At 44.0% G+C, this 15,852-nt stretch overlaps 1 protein-coding gene across 2 annotated transcripts in view; it reads left to right on the forward strand.

Moving 5' to 3' along the window:
- The first annotated feature begins 307 nt into the window (after nucleotides 1–307).
- Nucleotides 308–15,852, forward strand: part of Lclat1 (lysocardiolipin acyltransferase 1) — a 143,106-nt gene continuing 127,561 nt past the window's right edge. Inside the window, exon 1 of one of the 2 annotated variants that reach the window (XM_045149598.1) lies at nucleotides 308–420. The gene's annotated coding sequence lies outside the window, so the exon portion shown is untranslated. The remainder of the gene's footprint in view (nucleotides 421–15,852) is intronic. The other variant, XM_045149597.1, reaches the window with a different exon arrangement.

Genomic DNA, 15,852 nt, shown 5'->3' on the forward strand with positions numbered 1-15,852 from the left:
CCATTATGCGACCCTAGGTGCGGGAGGAGCATCAGGCTGCGGGGGGGCGTGAGGGGGAGAGGACGGGGTGGGGGGGGATGATGGCGACAATGACTTCCGCGCAGTCTCAGCGCGGGCTGCGGGGTCCCCAGTTGCGGGCAGCCTGGGAGCGAGGCCACGCCCCTTAAAGGCGCCCTACCCCCTGGGCGCCGCCCCTGGGCTTCCCACGCAGCCCGGAGACGCCTTACGTCACGGCGCCCGCAGCCAATCAGGACGGGGCGTGGCGAGACGCATTACTAAGGCGACGGGCCCGACGCCTCCGGGCCGGGATGAATTAGCGGCGGGTTCTGCCGTGCGGCCGTGACCGGGTCCCCGCGTGGAGTCCCCAGGCTCGCCCGAGTGTCCGTGCGACGTCGCGAGGCTCGCCCGTGCCCGTCCCAGGTGGGAGGGAGCCCCGAGCTGTGCGGGGCGGCGGCGGCGGCGGGGGCATGGCCGCGGCCGGGGGTGCCCGGGCGGGATGGGGTCCCGGGGGGGGGCGGGGTCCCCGAGGCCGGGCGCGGGGCCGGGGACGCGGGCGGGTGCCCTCCCCGTCGGGGTCGCGGCGGCGGCGGCGGCGGCGGCGTTCTCCCGGACGACCCCAGCCCCAGCACTGCAGCCGAGCTCGCCCCGGCCCGGCGCCCTGCGCTGTCCCCTCGCCCCGGCCGCTCGTCCAGGGCTCGAGGCTGGTCTGTGCGTGTCCCGAGCGCCCGAGGTGTGCCCTAGGGTGAGGTGCCAGCGTGGCAGGGCCATGAAAGGAAAGGTGGGCCAGGTAGGCCTCATCAGAGGCTGGTGTCATACTTAATTGTTATTATTAATTAATTAATTAATCACTTATTCGCGCGTGAGAGAGAATGAGAATGGGCGCGCCGTGGCCTCTAGCCACTGCAAACGAACTCCAGATGCATGCGCCACCATGTGCAGCTGGCTTATGTGGAACCTGGAGAATTGAACCTTGGTCCTTAGGCTTCATAGGCATGCACCATAACTGCTAAGCCATCTCTCCAGCCCTATTATTATTAATTTTAAATGAGACAAGGTCTTGCTGTGTAACCAAGGCCATCAATCCAACTTCCTGCCTCAGCTTTCAGCCTCTATTAGATTACAGGGACACCCACCAGGCAAGGGTTTGATCTTTTTAAAATAATATTTTTATTTATTTACTTATTTGAGAGGGACAGAATGGGCGCGCCAGGGCCTCAAGCCACTGCAAACAAACTCCAGACACATGTGCCACTGTGGACATCTCGCTAATGTGGGTACTGGCGAATCAAACGTAGATCCTTAGGCTTTGCAGACAAGTGCTTTCACTGCTGGGCCATCCCTCCAGTCCAAGTTTTTATCTTTAGATTGAGAAGGAACAAAAATATAGGGTGCTAACTTGTGATCATGGAGTTGTTTCTCTTCCCTCTGTCCTTGCCTTTGAAAGTTCTCTTTCAGGTTTCTCTCAGTGCACTCAGGAGTGACTAAATGACAGCAAACAGGAACACGTGTTACAATTTGCTCTAAGCTTAAGGAAAATGTTGAAAATATGCTAGTAAAATACTACTCAAGCATATCTGCTACTGGAGCGAATAAACAGGTCATGAACTTTATATAGTTGAGCTGTTTTAAAAGAAGCTATCTTTGCTTGTTTGTTTGTTTTTTTGAGGTAGGATCTTGCTTTAGCACAGATGGACCTGGAATTTACTATGTAATCTCAGAATGGCCTCGAACTCAAGCCAGTCCCCTACTTCTGCCTGGCGAGTGCTGGGGTTATCTTTTTTTCCCACTTTTTTTTGTTTAGTTAATTTATTTATTTGAGAGTGACAGAAAGAGGCAGAGAGAGACACACACACACACAGAGAATGGTCGCACCAAGGCCTCCAGCCACTGCAAACGAACTCCATATGCGTGTGCCCCCTTGTGCATCTGGCTAATGTGGGTCCTGGGGAATCGAGCCTCAGACCACGACTTAGGCTTCACAGGCAAGCGCTTAACCGCTAAGCCATCTCTCCAGCCTGGGTTAAGCTATCTTGATGGAAGACTTTTTTGTGAAACTAGTGTATGTTCAAAATAGTAAGAGAAAATTATTCCTTTTAATTTTAGTTTCCTTTGTCACATTGTACTTGGCAAGAGGTAGGTTTTGCTTGGTAATTAATGCTGTGGAGTCCCTTGCTGTGTAAGAGTGCACAGTAGACGCCGTCTCTGAGGTTCCAGTGTACGTCTTGCGCTGGGAAAGGGAGACTTCCCCCTCTGACTTGAGCACATGCTGGTATTCATCTAGTGCACCTGGTGGCAAGGTGGTCACTGTGGACAGCCAGGAAAAAACTCCAGAAGACTTCCAAACTGGGGGTTCAGGAGTGTCCGTTTGGCTTGGGGATGAAGTTTTATGTAAGCAAGCACCTGGGACCATGGCGCCATCCCCCAGGGGTCGTTAAGCCTAGACTGCTTCTTAAAAAGTCTCTGAAATGGGGTTGATATTTTTTGTTCAAGCAATTCTCCCTGTCCTTTTTGGTGGTTTCGGGGACAAGGTATATGTAACAGCGTTTAAAATTTAAGGCAGTAATGACAGTTGACATTAGTATACAACATGGGGAGCACTGTGTCTAGGGCCAACTCAGTGACGGCACCAGTGTAAAGTGGCTACTTTTACAGATGAGGAAACAGAGGTGCTTTGGAGTTTAAGTAATTTGTATAGTGATTCCAGCTTGTCTTGCTTTTCTTGGTGTGAGTGTTGGGGGGAGGGTACTGGTGCTTGAACCTAGGACCTTGCATAAGCTAAGCATGTGCTTTACTACTGAACTATAGTTTCAAACTTGCTTTTTTTTTTTTTTTTTCCCTTTGGTGCTTTGAGGTAGTGTCTCACTCTGGCCCAGACTGACTTGGAATTCACTATGGAGTCTCAGGGTGGCCTCAAACTCAAGGCAATCCTCCTACCTCTGCCTCCTGAGTGCTGGGATTAAAGGCGTGTGCCACCGTGCCCGTCAATTTATTTTTTAGACAGGATCTCATTAAGTTGCCAAGATTGGTTTTGAATTTACTCTGCAGCCTAGGCTGGTCTTGAACTTTTCACCCTTCTGCCTCAGTCTCCTGATAGCTGAGATCACAGGCCTGTATCACCAGGCCTGGATTCTGTGTTCTTAACTATTATACACACTGTTAGTGTACACATACAGGTGTATGACATGCTAAGGGGAAATATGTGGAATGATTTTTCGAGTCAGCAGTTTTGTTTGTGGCCTTGCGGTTGTCTAAATAATGTTAACTTGTTCTTTTGGCGTCCAGTAGTGAGTTGTGGACTCTGTGGCTGTGACCAGTCACATTACTTCAGTGGTGTGTCGTCCTGCTCCCTCACCCCTGCCCATCTTTTTGGAACAGGATCTCATTTGTGGCCCAGGCTAGCCTTGAATTTCAGTAGCCTTCTGCCTCAGTCTCTTGAGTACTGAGATTACAGGTCTGTGGCGCCAACTCAACTTTGATGCACAATATTTTAAAAACGCCTTTAAAGGGCTGGAGAGATGGCTTAGCGGTTAAGCGCTTGCCTGTGAAGCCTAAGGACCCCAGTTTGAGGCTCGGTTCCCCAGGTCCCACGTTAGCCAGATGCACAAGGGGGCGCATGTGTCTGGAGTTTGTTTGCAGAGGTTGGAAGCCCTGTCGCGCCCATTCTCTCTCTCTCTCCATCTGCCTTTCTCTCTGTGTCTGTCACTCTCAAATAAATAAATTTAAAAAAAATAAAAAAAAAACGCCTTTAAAACAAAAAGTTGTAATACCTACCTGATACTCAGTGGAGGGCAAATCATCCATTAAGATTTTAGTTTTGACTACATTATTTGAAAGAATGATTTGATGAGTGAGTTTTTTAAAGAAAGCTCTTTAATAAAGTTCATTGCTTTGCTATACTTGTACTAATTCTTCAGTCTTTTAGACAAAAGGCCACAAAAATAAAAGTGGCTATGACATGTATTCTTCCATTGAACTTTTCTGAAATATACCTGCCAATTCTTTGGGATATAAAGATTAATTCCTGACTTAATCCTTGAAGAGTTCAAGGAGAGGTCCAAGTCCAGAAGTTTAATGATGAGTTTACCAAATAAATGATTAACCAATGCGGTGTTGTAGGAAGTGAGACGCAGTTGTAGTGGGTGGGGAGCTGTGGGAGCGCCTGTGCCGGGTGCAGGAGAGAGGGAGCACGTCTGCCAGTGCCCAGGCGGACACTGTGAAGCCAGGATCAACTGGAGGGCACATGCCCAGGAGCAGACCAGGGTCTTCTGGTTCATGCGGGGAGAGAGCTAGGATAGGGCCAGGTTGTGACTACTCAGCTGAGAGTGGCTTCATCTTGTACCCCAAGTCCCGGGGTTGCAGGCACGAGCCTCCATGCCTGCTGTGTTCTCGAGAAGTGTCTGGTGATAGAGTATGAGCAAGAGCCCAGGTGAGGACAATGTTACGCTCCAGACAAGGCGAGGTATCTGCTGGACATCACCTGTGCCAGAACTGAATTCAGATTCCATCCGTTGTTTGAGAGCACAGTGTCTTGGAATGGGCTGAGATCACCAGGATGTGGGTGGTGGAGGGAGTAGCACAGGCTAGGCCAGGAAAGAGTGCTGTGTGCCGTGTACCTAGTGTTTAAAAGTTGGAGCTGGAGCTACTGTTGACTAAGGGACATGGATAGGAGGAGGTGGGGCTTTTTATGACTGGCTTTTAAGGGAGAAAAAAGTCACCTGTACAATGTGTGTCCACGACAGTTCTTTGTCCAGTGTGGCCCAGATAAGCCACAGTGTTGGACACTCTTGGTCTGACATGTACTGTGGGGAAATTGCAAAATGCAGGGGTGAATGGCGGTTAGGATGTCTTTCTTACATTAGTTTTAACTTTTGAGGCAAAGTCTCATGTAGCCCAGCTTGGCACTGAACTTGCTATATAGCTGAGGTTGATCTTAAAAACTGCACAGTCTCCTGCTTCCATCTCTCAGGTGAGGGATTACAGACATGTACCACCTCCCCCTGTTTATAGTATGTTTGTACAGAAGTGATTTTAGTGTGGAAGTAATTGCTGATTAATTACCTGGTTGTAAAATGGATCGCTCAAACGTTTATATCTCTGGAATTACCCAGCAACAAACAACGTATTATGAATGCAGTGTAGACAGCTGCAAGTGACCGTGCAGACCGCCCCATAGGTGCAGGATGTCATTTATTCTGAACACGGCATAGAAGTGTTAAAACCAGGAGCACAAACCGAAGAACCAGTGGGTAGAAAAGACAGAGATTCCTTCTGAGGACTCAGTGAGCAGTGACTTTAAAAATCATTGCAAAATTTTCTTTTGGTTTTCATTAAAATTGAGAAATTGATACAATCTAAGTCATTGTTAAGAGAATGAAGAGCAAAATACAGATTAGAAGAAGGAAATTTAAATTCAAGTATCTGTCCAAGGATTTATATATATTGTGTGTGTGTGTGTGTGTGTGTGTGTGTGTGTGTTCACGCATGCACACTCACAATCAGCAAGAAAGAAATGTTAATTTAAAATGCAGAAGTCTTGAATAGGCAGTTTCTAATCCAGGAACTCTGAACGATCAATATGTATACAGAAGAGACTCTATTTCTTTAGTTAACATGGAAAAACAAATTAAAATAATAGTGAGCTACCACTAAACATTTTTTGGAATGGATGAAATATTAAAAGATGGTCACCTTTGTATGATTGTGGAACAGTTGGGTCTCGTACATGTCGCTAGAAGTCACTTTGGAATACTGTGGCAGTGTCCAATCCTCCCCACGACCCAGCTGTCCGTTCCCTGGTATACTCTATAGAGAAACACAGGCACATGCCTATTGTGATGGTTAAGTCTGGTGTCAACTTGATCGGATTAGGAGTCTTGTAAGAGACATGCTACAGCATACGCCTGAGGGTTGCGCACACTTTGTCCTGTAAATACTGTTTGTGGTGAGGATCAGAAACTGCCAGGGGGTGTTGGGAAAGATTTGGTTTTTCTATTCTTTATCTCTTCCTTCTCTTTCCTTTTTGTTATTTCGAGACTTCCTGAGACAGGGTCTCACATTAGCCCCGGCTGGCCTAAAACTTGTGATGTATCTAAGGATGACCTTGAACTCCTGATGTTTTCTGCCTCTGCCTCAAGTGCTGTGATGGTTGGGTAGCCGTCACCTGGAGACAAATGCACTTTAAAAGAAATTGAAAGGAATATGAGGCTCCAGGATAAAAAGAAATGAAGAAATTTAGATTTTTTTTTTGTTTTGCTAAAATGACTTCTCTGTAGTTGTCTTACAAAAAGCACGAGGAGCAAAGCTGCCTTCCCAGCCTGCTTTGCATCAGTTACATAGTTACGCCTCAGCTCTACCAGTTCCTAAGCATTAGTGCTCATATGCACATAATTCTTAACTTTTAAAATTTATTTGCAAGCAGAGACAGAGAAAGTCAGAAAGAGAATGAATAGGTGCACCAGCTCCTCCAGCCACTGCAGATGAACTTCAGATGCATGCTCCACTTTGTGCATCTGGCTTTATGTGGTTACTGGGGAATCCACTGTAGGCTTTGTAGGCAAGTACCATAGCCATTGAGCCATATCTCTAATCCCATGTATCCTAAGTTTTGATCAACATAATAGAGTTTACATTATGGGAAGTTGATTGTTTTGGTTTCTCTCTTTTTGGGGGAAGGCCACAAATTCTAATCAGTTCTTTCTGTCCTTCTGAAATGTGGTCCTTGTTGAAGACAGATAACCGTGGCAACTCCCCCTGCTCTGTTGACTGCTCTTGGGTAATGAGGATGGACTGACGTCACTGGCTGTAAGGTTTTGAACGTTACAATGGAGCTAAGAAAAGCCTTTGTTAAGAAAGATGGTTGAAGCCATGCTCAAAAGCAGTCTTTAGTCCTGTGTCTCTGTAAACTTACCCCTGTGGCAGTAGGGCAAGGAGGACCGTACTGTGATGGCTGGGACTTCTAAAGGGCAGCTGTCGGTGAATGTAGTGCAACATGATTAACCACTCTGTCCTCACTCTTTCACAACTGTGGATTCTGGGTAAAGGGAATATTATGCAACCCTTAGATTTCCATTTCAAATAAGCAGTCACATCCATTTTACAGTTTTAGAGTAGAAAATTCCCTGGGGAGAATGCATGGATAGCACATTACTGACTTCTAGTCATGGTGTCACTGCAAACCAAAATGGTAGTTGAAAGATGGGACTGAAGATGATAAGGGAAGAAAATGGGGTGGTGGTCCTGTTCTTAGGGCTCCCTGCTCTGACCGTGTGGAGTGTATACGTTGTTTGTAACTGCTGCAGAGTGTCACTACCCCTCCACCCCCTGCGGGAGCCTCATGGTGGGCTCAGGTACCTGAGGAAGGCTCCTTAGGCTGTGGCACTTACTTTCTCTGCATTGCTGCTGTAGTACACGTGTGTTTTAGAATTATTATTTTTTTTACACGTGGAGCTTTTAACAAAAAGATACCTATATGGGGTTAGAGAGAAAGTGATGGAAACTCAAGTCACGTAAACAGTAGTCTATGCATGTGAACACTTTCGGATACCTACCATGAGTCTGGTGATGAGGACAGAAATGAAGAAAAGCAGGTGTCATTGTGATCTTCTCTCTTTTTTTTTTTTTTGGTAAGTAAATTTATTTATGAGACATGTAGGAGAGAGAGAGAGAGAGATTATGAATGAAGGGAATGGGTGTGCCAGGGTGTCTTACCACTGCAAACAAATTCAAGACACGTGCACCACTGTAAATGGGTACTGGGCTTTGCAAGCAAGAACCTTTAACCAGTGAAGCATTTTCCAGTGTTGGTTACAGGCATATGTGATGGTTAATCATCATTGTTAATTTAGCTAGATTGAAATGGCCTAGGAGATGTATCTCTGGACATATTTTTGAGATTATGTCTAGAGGGTATAATGTGGGAAGCACCTTCCAAATGGTTAGAGCCTCAGACTGAATTTTTAAAAAAGGAGAAAGCAAGCCTAGCATGAGAATTAGTCTGTTTCCGCTTCCTGATGGTTGACAATGTGACCAACCACCTCATGCTTCTCTACTGCAATGAACTGTATTTTCTAAAAATGACCAATCACCACATGTTCCCTCCACCATGATGAACTGTATTCTCTAAAAATAACCAACCACCACATGTTCCCTCCACCATGATGAACTGTATTCTCTGAAAATAACCAACCACCACATGTTCCCTCCACCATGATGAACTGTATTCTCTGAAAATGACCAACTACTGCATGTTCCCTCCACCATGATGAACTGTAATCTCTGAAAATGACCAACCACTGCATGTTCCTTCCACCATGATGAACTGTATTCTGTAAAAATAACCAACCACCACATGTTCCCTCCACCATGATGAACTGTATTCTGTAAAAATAACCAACCACCACATATTCCCTCCACCATGATGAACTGTAATCTCTGAAAATGACCAATCACCGCATGTTCCCTTCACCATGATGAACTGTATTCTTTAAAAACAACCAACCACCACATGTTCCCTCCACCATAATGAACTGTTTTCTCTGAAAATGACCAACCATCAGATATTCCCTCCACCATGATGAACTGTATTCTCTAAAAATGACCAACCACCACATGTTCCTTCCACCATGATGAACTGTATTCTCTGATAATGAGACTAACTTCCTGTGTTCTCTCAATCATCATGAATGTATTCTCCAAAAATGTGACCAACCCTCTCATGTTGCCTCAACCATGATGAACTGCATTCTCTGAAAATGTGACCAACCACCACATGTTCCCTCCTCCATGATGAACTGTATTCTCAAAATATGACCAACCTCCTCATGTTTGTTCTACTACCATCCTGAACTGTATTCTCTGAAAATATGACCAACCTCATGTTCTTCTACCATGATGAGCTGTATTCTCTAAACATATGACCAACTTCATGTTCTTCTACCATGATGAACTGTATTCTCTAAAATGTGACCAACCACCTAATGTTCTTCTACCATGATGAGCTGTATTCTCTAAAATGTGACCAACCGCCTCATGTTCTTCTACCATGATGAGCTGTATTCTCTAAAAATATGACCAACTGCCTCATGTTATTCTACCATGATGAACTGTATTCTCGAAAAATGTGACCAACCCTCTCATGTTGTTCTACCATGATCAGCTGTATTCTCTAAAATGTGACCAACCACCTCATGTTCTTATACCATGATGAGCTGTGTTCTCGAAAAATGTGACCAGCTGCCTCATGTTCTTCTACCATGATGAACTGGAATCTGTTGTGATGTTACCTTTTTCATCTCTGATTTTATTAATTTGTGTCTCTTCTCTCTTTCTTTTGGTCAGATTTGCTAACGGTTTATTAATCTTGTTTATCCTTTCAAAGAACTAACTCTTTGTTTCATTAATTCTTTGGATTTTTTTTTTGTTTCTATTTCATTAATTTCTGCCCTAATCTTTGTTATTTCTTCCCGTCTACTGATTTTTGGTTTGCCTTGTTCTTCTTTTTCCAAGGCTTTAAGGTGAAGCATTAGGTCGTTTACTTGCGACCTTTCTAATTTCCTAATATAGGCACTTAAGGCTATAAATTTACCTCTTAGAACTGCCTTCATTGTGTCCCATAGATTTTGGTATGTTGTGTTCTCATTATCGTTGGACTCTATAAAAGTTTTTGATTTCCTTCTTTATTTCTTCATTTACTCATTCATCATTTAGTAGTGTATTGTTTAGTTTCCATGATTTTGTGTATGCTCTATAGCCTTTCTTGCTACTGATTTGTAGTTTAATTCCAATGTGGTCAGATAGAATGCAAGGAATTATTTCAATTTTCCTGAATTTGTTAAGATTTGCTTTGTGTCCTAATATGTGGTCTATTTTAGAGAATGATGAACTGTATTCTCTAAAAATGAGACCAACTGCCTTATGTTCTACCATGATTAACTGTATTCTCTAAAATGTGACCAACGACCACATGTTCTTCAACCATGATGAGCTATATTCTCTAAAAATGTGACCAACCCTCTCATGTTACCTTGACCATGATGAACTGTATTCTCTGAAAATGTGACCAACTGCCTCATGTTGTTCTATGATGAGCTGTATTCTGTAAAAAATGACCAACTGCCTCATGTTCTTCTACCATGATCAGCATTATTCTCTAAAATGTGACCAACCACTTCATGTTATTCTACCATGATGAACTGTAGTCTCTAAAAATGTGACCATCTGCCACATATTCTACCATAATGAGTTGTATTCTCATAAAATGAGACCAGCTGCCTCATGTTCTTCTACCATGATGAGCTGTGTTTTCTAAAATGTGACCAACTGCCTCATGTTCTTCTTCCATGATGAATTGTATTCTCTAAAAATGTGACCGACCTCATCATGTTCTTCTACCATGATGAACATATTGTCTAAAAATGTGATCAATCTCCTCATGTTCTTCTACTAAGGTAAGCTATATTCTCTAAAAATATGACCAGCTGCCTCATGTTCTTCTACCATGATGAGTTGTATTCTCTAAAAATGTGACCAACCGCCTCATGTTGTTCTACCATGATGAACTGTATTCTCTAAAAATGTGACCAGCCACCTCATGTTCTTCTACCATGATGAGTATTTTCTAAAAATGTGACCAATCCTCTCATGTTACCTTGACCATGATGAACTATATTCTCTGAAAATGTGACCAACTGCCTCATGTTCTTCTACCATGATGAACTGTATTCTCTAAAAATGTGACCAACTGCCTCATGTTCTTTTACCATGATGAGCTGTGTTCTCTAAAAACGTGACCAACTGCCTCATGTTCTTATACCACGATGGACTGTATTCTCTAAAAACGTGACCAACTGCCTCATGTTCTTCTACCACGATGAACTGTATTCTCTAAAAATGTGACCAACTGCCTCATGTTCTTCTACCATGATGAGCTGTATTCTCTAAAAATGTGACCAACTGCCTCATGTTATTCTACCATGATGAGCTGTATTCTCTAAAAATGTGACCAACTGCCTCATGTTCTTCTACCATGATGAGCTGTATTCTCTAAAAATGTGACCAACTGCCTCATGTTATTCTACCATGATGAGCTGTATTCTCTAAAAATGTGACCAACTGCCTCATGTTCTTCTACCATGATGAGCTGTGTTCTCTAAAAACGTGACCAACTGCCTCATGTTCTTATACCACGATGGACTGTATTCTCTAAAAACGTGACCAACTGCCTCATGTTCTTCTACCACGATGAACTGTATTCTCTAAAAATGTGACCAACTGCCTCATGTTCTTCTACCATGATGAGCTGTATTCTCTAAAAATGTGACCAACTGCCTCATGTTATTCTACCATGATGAGCTGTATTCTCTAAAAATGTGACCAACTGCCTCATGTTTTTCTACCATGATGAGCTGTGTTCTCTAAAAACGTGACCAATTCCTCATGTTCTTCTACCATGATGAGCTGAATTCTCTAACAATTGGAGGCAGATTTTGCTAGTCCTGTATTTTTTTTCAGGCATTGTCATAGCAAGAAAAAATGAGGACATCACAATGAAACACAATCTTACATATTTATAATTTTGTATTATAAGATCACTATGCCCTAGCTTTAAATGTGTATATATTTATATCCACATCCTGATTCCCAAAAGCTATAAATACTGGACATGGAAATGACAAAACAGCATTGTAAATGTGATTAAGTATTTATGATAGGATTATTGTCACTCACGTAGACTGTCAATGCGTTCATATACTTTTTTTTTTTTTTTTTTTTTACTTAGGATCTCACTCTAGCCTGGGCTGACATGGATTTCACTCTGTATTCTCAGGGTGGCCTCGAACACAGTGATCCTCCTACCTGTGCCTCCTGAGTGCTGGGGTAAAAGGCATGCACCACCACACTCAGTTCTATTCATATACTTTTAAAGGGAGACACAGAGCCAGGTACTATAGTGCATGTCTTTGCTCCCAGCAGTCTGGAGGCTGAGGTAGGAGCTTTGTTTGAGGTTGGCTTGATCTGGAGTGAGATCCTACCTCAGAAAAATAAAGTAAGATAAATATGAAGGGGAGGCAAAGAAGGGCTAGGAAGGTCAATGGCTTAGTGGTTAAAGGTGCTTGCTGCAATGCCTGCCAGTCTGGGTTCAATTTCCAAGCCATACGTTTTAAGACAAACACAAGAAGTAGCTTATATTGGAGTTTACATTGGTAAGAGACCCTGGCATGACCCTACACACACACACACACAGACACATGGTGCATGCATGCATGCACACACACAAATAGAAAAATATATATACTTGGTTTTTTTGGGTTAGGGTTTCACTCTAGCCCAGGCTGACTTGGAATTTACTATGTGGTCTCAGGCTGGCCGTGAACTCACAGTGATCCTCCTAGCCTTGCCTCCCAAGAGTTGGGATTAAAGATGAGTACCACCATGCTTGGCTGAAAATAGAATAGTTTTTGAAAATAAGAAAGTAAAGGGAAATTTGTGCAGAGAGAAAAGAGATGTGACCATAGAGGCAATGGTTGAAGTGTCACATCCATAAGGTATAGAAAGCCAGTGGTCACTACAAGCTGTAAAAAACCATGAGTATGGGCTGGAGAGATGGGTTAGTGGTCAAGGGGCTTACCTGCAAACCCTAAGGACTCATGTTCGAGTCTCCAGATCCCAGGTAAACCAGATGCATAAAGGTGATTCAAGTGCAAGGTCTCCTATGCCCACTAGGTGGCACAAATGCCTGGAGTTCGATTACAGTGGCTGAGACCCTGACATACCAATTCTCCCCCCCCACTCCCTCTGTGTCTCAAGAAGAAAGAGCACCTTGGAGCGCCTCAGGGCGGCATGGTACTCCTGATACTCTTCATCTGCGCTGATCAGCACTGGTTTCAGACTTCTTGTCTCTAGAACTCAACGAACCAATTTCTCATGTTTAAAACCGTCATGTGTGTAATGATTATAAACAGCCATAGGAAACATTTGTGATGGTTCATCTCTGGCTGTCAAATTTGTCAGGATTTTGAATCACCATGGAACCACATTGTTGGTTATGTCTGTGAGGGATTTTCTAGATTAGATTAATGAGGCGGGAGGACCCACTCACTGAGCAGCGCCGTCCCTTGGCTGGGCTCCTGGACCACATACAAAGGAGAGAGCTAGCTGAGCATGTCAGCATTCGTGTCTCCTTCCTCCCGGCTGAGCTGTTGGCATGAGTGGGCTTCCTGCTCCTGCCAGGTTTCTACCCCAGTGGAGTCTACCCTCTGGGACTGTAAGCCAACATAACCCTTTCCTCCCCAAGCTGTTGCTTGTGGTTCTCTTGTCCCAGCAAGAAGAAGTTGACTGATACATCATCTCCAAGAAGTGTGCAGTGTTGGAGAAAGCCCTTGAGAAGTCTGGAGAATAATTGTAAGAGAGAAAATCAGATACTATTTTAGAGTCCTAAATTCAAAATAAGAATATAAGACCCCTAGTTTTGAGACTTTAAAGAAATTCTAGATTAAAAAGATGTAAGTACAGCTTTGGAGCAGTTCTATTCAATGCAGACTTGACTCCCTGAAGATTATTCCACTCAGACAAGAACTGTTTATCACAGCAGCAATGAGAAGATTCAGTCTTGATTAAATCTGACTTCTAGTATATTTGTTCTCTGAAGAAACAGAAGCTAAATTGTTCTGCATTCATTACCACCATAAATAACACAACCAAAGTCCCTCTGGCACTGCCTGGACTACTGTAGATTATTTCAATCCTGCTTCTCTTTTCCTCTCCCATGTACAGAGAACAAAGCAGATTTTTCCTTTAATCATCTGGCTTCAGTGAACAGCTAAGGTATGTGTGGTGACTCACATCTGCAATCTCAGGCCTCCAGAGGCTGAAGCCAAGGATCTTGGGCTCAAGGCCAGCCTGGGCTACATACAGAAACTCTTCCAAAAAGCAGGAAGAATCTGGCAATATCTTTTTACTAAACTTCAAAACGAGATAATGAAGCATGCAAGACTATTAAAAAAATGTGAAAACAATTACTTCAATACATGACCAGGGTTAAAAGGATGTCACATGTTAAAAGCCCATATGACATAAAAAAGTGGTCTCAAAGCAGCTCCAGGAAGACATGTTCCACATGGACATTAAGAAACTAGACAGAACATGTAGTACAGCCCATTCTTATTCAAATAAACCCTGACATTTAAAGCCACCAAAGTACAGTATATTTTCAATTCACACTGGGTTAAAATAGGCGTACAAACAATGGCAAAGTGGACACAGCTATAACCCTAGCACTGGGGAGGTAGAGGCAGGAGGATCAGGAGTCAAGAGAGCTGCCTGAGCTACATGAAGCCCAGTCTCCAAAAGGGGGTATGCGTGTGGGAGGGGCTGGCTGGGGACATGGCTCAATGGTTAAAGGCACTTGCTTGCAAAACCTATTGGCCCAGGCTCAGCTTCCTAGTACCCACGTAAAGCCAGGCGTCCCTAGTGCCACATGCATCTGGAGTTCATCTGCAATGGCTGCTTCCACGAACCCTACCACAATGAGTGTGGACGTGGAGGTGTTCTATTGTGGGCTGATCTAAAGTCTCTGAATATCTATCTGGGAGTGTGTAGCTGGTCTTATGGTTGCTCAAGTTGTAGGATTTTTTTTTTTTTTTAGATTTGTTTATTTTTATTTAGTCATTTGAGAGCAACAGAGAAAGAGGCAAAGGGAGAGAAAGAGGCAGAGGGAGAGAGAGAATGGGCACGCCAGGGCCTCCAGCCACTGCAAACGAACTCCAGATGCGTGCGCCCCCTTGTGCATCTGGCTAACGTGGGTCCTGGGGAATCTAGCCTCGAACTGGGGTCCTTAGGCTTCACAGGCAAGCACTTAACCGCTAAGCCATCTCTCCAGCCCTGTTGTTTTGTTTTGTTGTTTTGGAATTCACTAATGCAATCTCAGGGTGGCCTCGAACTCTGAGAGATCATCCTACCTCTGCCTCCCGAGTGCTGGGATGAAGGTGTGCGCTACCATGCCCAGCTCTCGAGTTGTAGTTTTGTTGTGGAGGATCCCTATGCCTATTTCAGTAGGAATTTACATTCTTACCACCAGTATATGACTTTCCTCCTCCATGCTCACTAGCATTTCTTACTTTTTATTTCCTTGATGACAATCGGTTCTGCCTGAGCTGAAATGGAATCTCAAAGTCGTTTTGATTTGCATTTCCTTGAAACCTAAAGATGAGCATTTTTCTTCATACATTTGTGATTTGTTGTTCTCCTTTTGAACAGTTTGTTTTAGTTCTTTTGCCCATTTATTGATTGGATTATTCTTTTAGTGTTTAGTTTTTTAAATTGTCTGTAGATCCTGGATATTAATTTCCTATCAGATGAAGATTTGGCAGGTATTTTTCTCCTGCTGACAGAGTTGAGTCCCATTACTGTTCATTTTGTCGGGCGGTGGTGTTTAGTTCTGTCTGACCCTGTTTGTTAGACATTGGTGTTGCCTGAGCTGAAGACCTGAGGAAGGCTGTTGCTCACACCTGTGTCTTGAAGTGTTGCCCTCTAGGACTAAAATACCAGATCTTACAGCAAGGCCTTTGGCCTGTACTAACTTTGCCCTGAAGAACTGTGCCCTGCAGTAACTTTGGAAAACAAAGCACCAATGCTGCTGTTCTTCATTTTTAAGACTTTTGTCTACTCTTAAGTCCATATGGATTTTTGTTTGTTTTTGACACAAGCCCTCACTCTGTAGCTCAGACTGCCTTAGGATTCACTGTGTACCCCAGGCTGGTCCTGAACACCTCCTAACGCTCCTTGCCTGCCCCTCCTGAGTGCAGGTATCATAGGTGTGGGGCACCATGTCCAGCAGCCTTGGGCATAGCAGTCCTC

The sequence above is a fragment of the Jaculus jaculus genome, chromosome 5, assembly GCF_020740685.1.
Source record: "Jaculus jaculus isolate mJacJac1 chromosome 5, mJacJac1.mat.Y.cur, whole genome shotgun sequence".
NCBI lineage: Eukaryota > Metazoa > Chordata > Mammalia > Rodentia > Dipodidae > Jaculus > Jaculus jaculus.